This window comes from Rana temporaria, unplaced genomic scaffold, assembly GCF_905171775.1.
Source record: "Rana temporaria unplaced genomic scaffold, aRanTem1.1, whole genome shotgun sequence".
Taxonomy (NCBI): domain Eukaryota; kingdom Metazoa; phylum Chordata; class Amphibia; order Anura; family Ranidae; genus Rana; species Rana temporaria.
Window position 1 is genome coordinate 14,111 of NW_024404531.1, and position 10,143 is coordinate 24,253.

Genomic DNA, 10,143 nt, shown 5'->3' on the forward strand with positions numbered 1-10,143 from the left:
GTGGATTCTGTCTGCAATTGTGAAAGAAGTGATCTGGGAGGCGAGATGTGGATACAGGAAAGGAAGTTTTGTGGTGTCTGAAGAAGAATGTGAGAATTGGGTGCTAAGCAAGTTGTACTGTGTTTTGCTGTATGACCGGAAAAAGTTGGGAGTGGAGGAGGCGAATGTTTTTTGGAATTTTGGGAGGTGGAGGTTGTGATGAGGTGATGGGAGGGGGTGGGAAATGTTTTTATTGTTTGTGTTTAATGTTGTTCTTTTAAGCTGCTACGGTTTTATAAAGATACTTACCCGAATGATGATATGAACGCTGCCTGATCTTTTGAAAGTTTTCTTGAAGAAGTCTTGAGTATGCGATTCATGCTGAAGGGAAAGGAAATAAAAAAAAAAAAAAAAAAAAATCTGTTCTTATCAGTTTAATATCTGATACGTCCCCTATCTGGGGACCATATATTAAATGGATTTTTAGAACAGGGAGATGGAAGAAGAGCTTGCTCTGTCCACTCCACGCATCGACCTGGTATTGCAGTACCTCCAGGACCGGTGCACCCCTCTCTTACGCAGTGTCAAAAAATAGATTTAACTGGAACATCATCCAACTTGTTTGTCTTGTGTGTTCTTGTTGCTTGCTGCTGACAATGTTTCTTGCTTAAACTCGGTTCCGTGCTCCAATAAACTGGCATTTAACCCTTGTGTCTTTGTCTTCATTGCTTCTTGTCACTTTCTTGCCAAATGCCACTACTTTATCAAGTTACCTGTACAGCAACACCTAGATTTAGTCAGGGCATCCAATTTTCGACAAGTCAGCTAGTGTTCTACTCCTCGCTCTCTCTGTCCTAAGGCCCAAAATGAAGCCTTCGATAAGCAGTGACTACTCTGCTGACAAACAAGGGGGCTGAATTTGCTCCATTGCTGTGTGCCTTGCTGCATGCAGCAGCTAGCTAGAAAAGTCAGCTGTGGCAAGGGTTTTTTTTATTTTTATCCCGAGGATCCCTTAGTCTTTGACTCCCTCTAGTGGCCCTCGATTTTCTTCCACGTTATGTTAACTAAGTCCACGTTATGCTAACTAGGAGGCCGGCCCATGCAAATGATTTTCCTTGTTGAACGTGAACGAGGAGCAACGAGAAGCACCTGAACGTGTGCAATTCTTATTTTGGGATGACTGAGGGTCATGACTGGGCTCCAGCAGTGTTGGGCAGGTGTCAGAAAAGGGTGGATTGTCCAGTAGACAGGGGGTCAGGCCTGTAGACCAGCGACACCCGTCTGGCTGAAGATTCACACCTCCGGACAGCCTAGACTGGGGGGAAGGGCGCTTGCCGGGTACAGGCAAACGGGCAACTCTCAGCGAGCCCTCCGGTGGGGCCAGAAAGCCGCTCGCTCGGAACAGAGAATAATTGGGTTATCGCTTCTCGGCCTTTTGGCGAAGATCTTGTGTCTGAGCCATTAGGTAACATCTGGCACCAGACCTACTCGGCCTTAAGATGCTTCCCTAGGGTTGCATTTTTTGCTGCTATTGGGTAGGTCGCTGTCTAGTGTGTACGAGTGGAGATCGGCTGGATTTGAATGCGGATTCGGATCTGAACTTTAAGGGCGTTCCTATTTTGCATATTCGGAGTCCGGGTCCTCCGGGCTCCGGGATCGGAGAAATCGTCTTCCTGCCGTGGGCAGAATGGCCAACTACGGGCTACGGGATACAGTTCGTTTGAGAGTAAAAGATGGAGCTGAAGTGACTCTTCATGAGGTTGTCGTGGATCTGTTGAAGGAGACTCTTAATATAGAGGTGAGCGAGATATTGTGTCTTCAGGATTTCCCTTCTCAAGGCATTTATGATGTTACTTTCACTTCCTCTGAGGTTTGCTGGAATGTGTACGAAGGATTGAGAGCAAGAAGTGAAGATAAAGTGGTGAAGAAGTTTAAGTCGTTTCCAATGTTTCAGAAGGAAGAGAAAGTAATAACGGTACATCTTTATAATCCGTTTGCGGACATCTCTTTGGTAAGAGCTTTTTTACTCACATATTGTGATGAACTAAGAGGAGGAGAAAAAGTGAAAAACAAGTATGGGATTTGGTCTGGTAAATACCGGTTTGTAGGACGTCTTAAAGATGATCCCAGCTGCATTGGAGGTGTAAAGAGACCTCCGGCTGTATTTACAGTAGGAGGAGAAAGAGGGTTCCTGTTCTACTCTGGTCAACCCATGTACTGTAGGAACTGTTTAAAGTATGGCCACACTAAGGCTGAATGTAAACTCGGAATGAGATGCAGATTTTGTGGAGGAGAGCATCAAGCAGCACAATGTCGGGCATCTAGGGTGTGTGACATTTGCCAAAAGTCAGGTCACTTAGCGCGCCAATGTGAGACATACGTAAATGTTAAAAAGGCTTATGCTTTTTCGGACATGATGAATGACAGAGATAAGGCGGGTGGCCAAAAGGAGCAAGCTACAACATCGCAGGGAAAAGGGGGAGCTAGTTCAGGATCTAGTGACAGTGTGGGTCCTGTTGGCAAGCCTGAAAAACCAAAAAATGTGAGTTCTGAATCTTGCAAGGATGTGGATGAAGCGAGAGTGGAGCAGGAAGCCGACAGAGCCACTTCAGCAGAAGGAGTGGTTGTTGGTGGTACTGCCCCTCCTATCGTGGACACTGAGCAAGGTGTGGGTCAAACTGGAGAAGATGGAATGGACACAGGTACAACAACTGATCAGGATGTAGTGGTGGGGAGCTGTGATACAGATGCAGCCTCAGTCCCCTTACCAGGTCCTCTAAGTGGACTATCTTCCAGCGAGGCAGAGGATGAAGATGAGGAATATGAAGAAGAGGATGAAGAGGAGATGGATGAAGAAAGTGGAAGCCTTGCATGTGGTCAAGGTGTGGTGCGATCATCTGGAGAAGATGAGGAGTTGTCCTCTAAAAGGTTTAGAGGTGAAGAAGGAGGGGAGGAAAGTGGGAACCTAGTAATACCCACTCACGGGGGATCGGAGTTTGCTCCTGATTCTGCCGGTTCTCCTATGGATGTAAGGAGATACTTCAATGCAAGAGAGCAAAGACCGTAGTTTTTCTTTAAGAAAGTATTATGGCTGACATATTTTTTTGGTTAATAATGGTGCTTACAATAAGTACTATTAATGTAAGAAGTATAAATTCAGCATGGAGGAGAAGGGCTGTGTTTGACGAGCTAAAAAATCTTGATGTGGATGTGTTTTGTCTTCAAGAATGTTGTGTGGAATATGATCCTGAACAATCAGAATGGGGGTTTGGAAGTTGTGTGTGGTCTCCACTGTGTGTGTCCCGCAATGAAGGAGTGGGTGTATTGTGCAAAAATAGAGATATAAAAATACTATCATATGAATGTATTGTACCTGGGAGACTGCTGTTGTGCCATATGGAACATCATGGGACTAAATTTAGATTATTTAACGTATATGCTCATGCTGATAAAAATGAGAGAAAAGAATTATTGAACTTACTAAGAATACATTTAGTTGGGAGAACCCCTACAATTGTGGCAGGTGACTTTAATTTAATTCGGTTTGTGAAAGATAGAGAAGGAATTGGTGAACAAAAATTGGATGTGACGTCAAAAAACCTAAATGAAATTGTAACTGATTTCAAGTTGAAAGATGTGGTGGTGGAGGTGGGAGGTGAAGAAGAAGCCTTTTCTTACTTCTCTGATAAGGGAACATGTAAATCACGAATAGATTATATACTGGTGACTGGAAATGTGAACATTCATAGATGCAAGAGTTATAAGGTGTCTTTTTCTGACCATGTGGCTTTAAGCTGTAGAGTGGAGGTGGATCAACAAATGGCTTTTGGTAAAGGAGTCTGGAAATTGAATACTTTACTGTTACAAGACCCAGAGATATATAATGAGTTTGTAGTGTTTTTTGAAAAATTGGTGGCCAAGAAGAATAATTTTAATAATGTGCTAATCTGGTGGGATGAAGTTAAAAAACAGATGGCGGAGTTCTTTAAAAAGATAGGAATGAGGAAAGCCCGGGAGAGGAGAGAAGAAAATGTTAAAACTGTAAAACAACTACACTTCCTATATAAATGTAAAAGGTTGGGACTGGAAGTGGACGAAGAAATACAAAAAGTTCGGGGAAAGAGGAATGAAGAACTAAAAAGAAAAGGCAAAGAAATACTGTTTAAAGCCAAAATTAAAGATATGGAAGAAGGAGAAAAATGCACAAGGTATTTTTTCAAAAAGGTGCTTAGTCCAAAGAGTACCATGGCGGCCGTGTTGGTGGAGGGGAAGGTGGAAACAGGAACAAGAATTGAAGAAGCAGTAAAAGATTTCTATACTGACTTATATAGTGGTAAAGAAGATACAAAAATTAGTGAAATAAAAGAATACTGTCAAGTGCTGGAAGATGCCTTAAACCCAGAGGATAAAGAAATGTTGGATTATGAGATTACGGAACCTGAACTTTTGGATGCAGTCAAAAGTATGCAGAGAAACAAAACCCCGGGAAGAGATGGTTTGCCGGTAGAATTTTTTGAATTTGGATGGCCCGTGCTAGGAAAGCATTTCCTCGAAGTATTAAAATTTTGCAGACAGAAGAATTGTATATCACAATCTATGAAAGAAGGTTTGATTACTTTAATTTTTAAGAAGAAAGGGGATCGAAGAGAAATTAAAAATTGGCGTCCAATTACCTTATTGAATAGTGACTACAAGATCTATGCCAAGATATTTGCAAATCGGATGAGACAAGTAATAGGGAAGATGGTTGGAGAATGGCAAACATGTGCGGTCCCAGGACGCAGGATGTCTGATGGTCTAATTTTGTTGAGAGATTTAATATCCCATTTACAATCGAATAATGAAGCTCTGACAGTGGCTGGAATTGATCTGGAGAAGGCCTATGATAAGGTTTCTCATAAATTTTTGTTTTCTTGCTTGCTGAGTCTTGGGATCCCGAGTGCAGTGGTGAACACTCTAAGGAGCCTATACACTGGGATTACAAGTCAGATATTGGTGAATGGAAGATTGTCACCAACGGTTGATATTTTGTCTGGGGTTAGACAAGGATGCCCCTTGTCCCCTATTTTGTTTATTTGCGTTGTTGAGCCTTTGTTGAGATATGTCCAGACAGACAAAGTGATGAAAGGTTTTTTTCTACCAGGAGGAGATGGTACTAAAATAAAATCATTATGTTACATGGACGATATGGGATTCCTGTGTGGGAATCAGTCTGACATGAATAGAGTGGATTTGTTACTGAGGTTATTTTCAAATGTGTCTGGTCTAAAAGTAAATTGGCAGAAGAGCCAGCTGTGTAACTTAAGTGGGATGGATAATGTGCGATCTGAGAAGATCCCAAAAACGGAATCGATAAACGGTATTGGGTGTTCACTTTGAAAAAAATCTTGTAAATACAGTTAATGCTGAGAAGGCCCTTGAAAAAGTACAGAAGAAAATTGAGTTTTGGAAACTGAGAAGATTGACATTAACAGGAAAAGTGTTGATTTCTAAGGCAGTATTGCTTCCTCTGATGCTCTTTTTTTCAGTAGTATTCCCACCAAATAACGCATGGTGTAAAAGATTTGAAATGCACATGTGTAGATTTTTTTGGGGCTCTAAAATGGAGAGGGTGCGGAGAGAAATAATCAAAAAGAATGTAAAAACGGAGGATACAATGTCCCTGACTTGAGAATATTTCTGGATATGCATTATTGGTTAAACTGTTTCAAAATATTTAGGAGTGGAAATAGAACCGCAAAAATGATGAAATACTTGGCTGGCTGGGAAATGGCAAAGTGGGGCTGGTGGCAAAATCGATTTGACCAAACCAAAGGCTTTTATTGTACCTATTTTTTATTTAAAATTGAAAAGTTTTTTTGAGAAGAATAGGTTAAACCAGATGGATGATGGATCTACAGATAAAGTTAAGCTTCTGAGATGGTTGAGAAAGGATGAGACGGTTTGCAATATCTTTAATTTTCCTTCTAAAGTAGCACAAGGAGTTTGGAGCAAAATGAGTTGGGGAGGCGTGTCTAATAGACAAAAAGAAATTGCTTGGCAAACTTTCCACGAATGTTTGATGACTAAATATTTCCTAAAAACACGAGATTTAAGTAGAGAAGAGACGTGCCCGAGGGATGGATGTGCTTCAATGGAGTCAGTATATCATGTTTTTTGGGACTGCAAGTTTGTAACCAAATTAAGAAGGAAGCTTGATCCCTTTTTCAAAGAAGTTCTGGGAGTAGGATTAAATTCCTTAGAAATATGGATGTTTGGTGAAATAAAAGGATGTAAGAGAACTCAAAGAAGAGTATGGGTGTTTTCCTGTATAATGAAAGAAGTGATTTGGGACGCAAGATGTTTATATGTGAGGAAAAATGTACGTTTATCCGCAGATGATTGTGTGAATTTATGTTTGGCAAAACTGCATGTTGTGTATCTATGGGATGTGAAGTTAATGGGGGCGGAGGAGGCTTCTGATTTTTGGAGAAGGAGTAGATGGAAGGTGTAGGTGGTGGAAGGTTAAAAGAGTAGGATAGAATAGTTGATAATTGTATGGAAATAGGAGTGTTAGATGCATATATGTTATTTTATGTGTGTTTAAAGATTTTTTACAAAAGAACTATAATGATGACGGAGTTAAAGCCGGAGGTGTTTTCTAAAGTTTTCATTGGAGAACTAGTGAGATACAAAGTTTGGCGGAGATACTCAGTCTGAAAAGTTCGAAAAAAAAAAAAAAAAAAAAAAAAAAATCTGTTCTTACTACACTTGGTCATAGACGGCTCGTGGGCGGGAGAGCCAATTAGGCTCATCAACGTGTACGCCCCCCCAGATAAGAGTGCGCGGCTGGAACTTTTCCAGACCCTGAGGACACAACTCGTCACCACCAGAGCAGTAGTGATCGGCGGTGATTTCAACTGTCCGATAGAGGAGGATGGGCGCAGCTCCAGCATATACGCAAAACTTGATGCTACTTCTAGGCTGCTCAGGGAGATGATCTCGGAGGCTTCCCTGCAGGACGCCGTGGGATCCATAGGGAAAGGTACCGTGAATTATTCATGGTGCCGTCCCGATGGATCGGTGCGTTCCAGGATTGACTTCGTGCTCACTTCAAGAGCAGTCAAGCATCGTGAGTTCTCCATGATCCCCTGCTGTTTCTCTGACCACAGGGCTATTCACTTTCGGGGTGAACTTGGCGAGGGCTTTGCCCGCGGACCAGGTTCCTGGAAACTGAATAGCACCCTGCTGGAAAATGAGGAATTGATGGGGGAACTCCGGGAGGCCTATGCCTCCTGGACGGAGGAAAAGAGATTCTTCGGAAAGGTAAGTGATTGGTGGGAGTTTGTGAAAGTTAAGCTGCGTAGCTTCTTTCAGGCAAGGGGACGTCAGCAAGTGTGTGCAAGGAAGAAGGAACTCAGGAGACTGCAACGTCAGTTGCAGTCCCTGCAGGACCTTCACCACTGCGGCTGGGACGTTAGGCAGGACCTGGAGGACACCGCGAAGACCCTGAAAGGGTACTTTGAGGAAGAATCTAGGCACATTGTCTTCCGTGCCAAGGTGGAGAATCTTGAGAAAGGTGAGAAGTGTAACTCTTTCTTTTTCAGGAAACTCCATTCAGGACACACTCCCTTGTCTGAACTGCGTGACGAGACTGGAACGCTCCAGAAGGGAAAGGAGGCTGTAATGCAAGTGGTCGCAGACTACTACACCAACCTCTACTCCCCGAAGGAAACGAACACGGAGGCAGCAGACAGGTTCCTGTCAGGTATCACTAACCAAATTGATCCTGCAGGTTCATCGGCCGTCAACGCCCCTCTGGTGTTGGAGGAGCTGCACTCTGCCGCTAAATCCTTTAGGCGGGGCAGGACCCCGGGTTCCGATGGTCTCCCAGTTGAGCTCTATGTAGCCCTGTGGGACCTCGTGGGCCCGGACCTGCTCGAGCTGTACGAGGAGATGGTGGTGGAGGGTAGAATGCCTCCATCACTGAGAGAGGGGATGATCACGATTCTGTATAAACGTAAAGGGGAGAGATCGGACCTGAAAAACTGGCGTCCGATCTCTCTTTTGAACGTGGACTACAAAATCCTCGCCAAGGTTTTGGCCAACAGGCTGAAATCTGTCATCGGACAGATCATCCACCCGGATCAAACTTGTGGCATTCCTGGTCGCAGGATTGCGGACAGCCTTGCGCTTGTCCGGGACACGGTCCAGTACATTCATGGCCGCCGTGTGCACGCGGCCCTGGTCAGTCTTGACCAGGAGAAGGCCTTTGACCGTGTCTCCCATGAGTTTATGTGCAGAACTCTGCGCAGGTTTGGTCTTGGGGAACTGTTTTGTTCGTTTGTGAATGTGATGTATAAGGACATTTGTAGTTTGGTGTTGGTAAATGGCTGGAAAACTGACCCCTTTTCAATTTTCTCTGGGGTCAGACAAGGCTGCCCTCTCTCACCTCTGCTTTTTGTTTGCTGTATAGAGCTATTCGCCCGAAGCATCAGACAGAACCCAGAGATCAGAGGGATCACCGCACCAGGACCAGAAAGACGGGAGGTCAAGTGCTCGCTCTACATGGATGACGTGACGGTGTTCTGTGCCGACCGGCGCTCCATCGACACACTCGTCCGGACGTGTGAGGACTTCGGCCAAGCTTCAGGGGCAAAGGTCAACTGCGGGAAGTCGGAAGTCATGCTCTTCGGAAAGTGGTTCCTGCCTTCTTCTGCGCCCATCCCGTTCAACATCAAAGCGGACTTCATCAAAATTCTCGGAGTCTGGTTTGGAGCGGAAGGCGCAGCCCTGAAGTCCTGGGAGGAAAGACTGGCGAAAATGAGACAGAAGTTTGGACTTTGGAGCCTCAGAGAACTCACCATCGAAGGGAAAAACACTGGTACTCCGCAGCGAGATTCTCCCTGTGTTGCAGTACCTCGCCCAGGCTTGGCCCCCCCGGGTTAACACTTGCAAAGCCATCACCAGGGCGGTGTTTCACTTCATCTGGAGCTCCAAAATGGACAGAGTGAAGCGGGCGGTTATGTTCAAGGAACCCCTCAAAGGCGGTAAGGGAGTGCCCGACATCGCAACACTACTGAGGGTGTTCTTTGCTTGTAACTGTATCCGCAGGACATTGGTTGACAGAACAGTGGACTCTGGCGGTAACTCCATGTCCCGTTTTTTCCTCCTACCTCTTTGGAGGTCTCTCGGATGGGACAAATGGGACAGCTCCGTCCCCTACAACTGGGACACTCCATGGTATTACTTGGACACTTTCAAGTTCATCAAGGAGCTGGGGCTGCATGGAGTTAAACCCGACTTGTGGAAGCCAAAAACTATCCACAAGTTGATTAGAGCATCGGACATCATTGAGACTATTCCAGGCCTCCCTTCAGCCACTTGCAAAGTGGTCTGGAGGAATGTTTCTTCAAAGAGACTCACCAACAGGCACAAAGATCTGGCATGGATGGCAATCCAAGGGGGTTTGCCACTGAGGACATTCATGCATGCCAGAAACCTGTGCAGATACAGGCACTGCCCTTTTTGTATCATCCAGGAGGAAACTGCTTTTCATGTTTTCTGGGAGTGCCCCTTTGCACAGAGCCTGTTGAGGGCCTTGGAACCTGAACTTAAAGACTTTGTACCACAGACTGCTATTACACACTTTGGTGTGTTAAACGGACTCTTCTGTGGGACTCACTCACAGGAGGACATTGACAGTGCCTGGCGGGTGCTGTGCTGCTTCAAGGACGCCGTATGGTGTGCCAGAAAACGCCTCATCCACCAGAGGGAGAGGATGTCCATCGCGGATTGTCGCAGACTGACGTTCAGTCTACTAAGAGACTATCACCTGATGGACGTTTACGGAGGAAGAGGACGTCTAAAGATCTCCCCTTCCCCCCCCCTCTCCCAACTGTGTGTATCCATTGGTAGTTCAATAAAGCTTCGGGCCTGTGAACTCTTTCCTCCCCCCCCCACCCCACCTCCCCCTCCCCCCCATCACACCCGTTGCCCAGTTGAACGCTATTTTCTTTTGACAGTTTAATGACTTAAAATTTGACATGATTTTTGGAAGTACTGATTTCAGGGTAATGCGGCGTCATGCATGTTGCATCATACCGCAGAATGAGTGAATGAATGTAAATTATCTGTACGATTGGAACTGAATGTACCCTGTTGAAGTATTTGTTTTTTTGTATA

General features: G+C 44.8%; 1 pseudogene; it reads left to right on the plus strand.

Annotated features, from left to right (window-relative positions):
- Positions 1–314: 314 nt before the first annotated feature.
- Positions 315–551, plus strand: LOC120922144 (annotated as a pseudogene).
- The last annotated feature ends 9,592 nt before the right edge of the window (positions 552–10,143 follow it).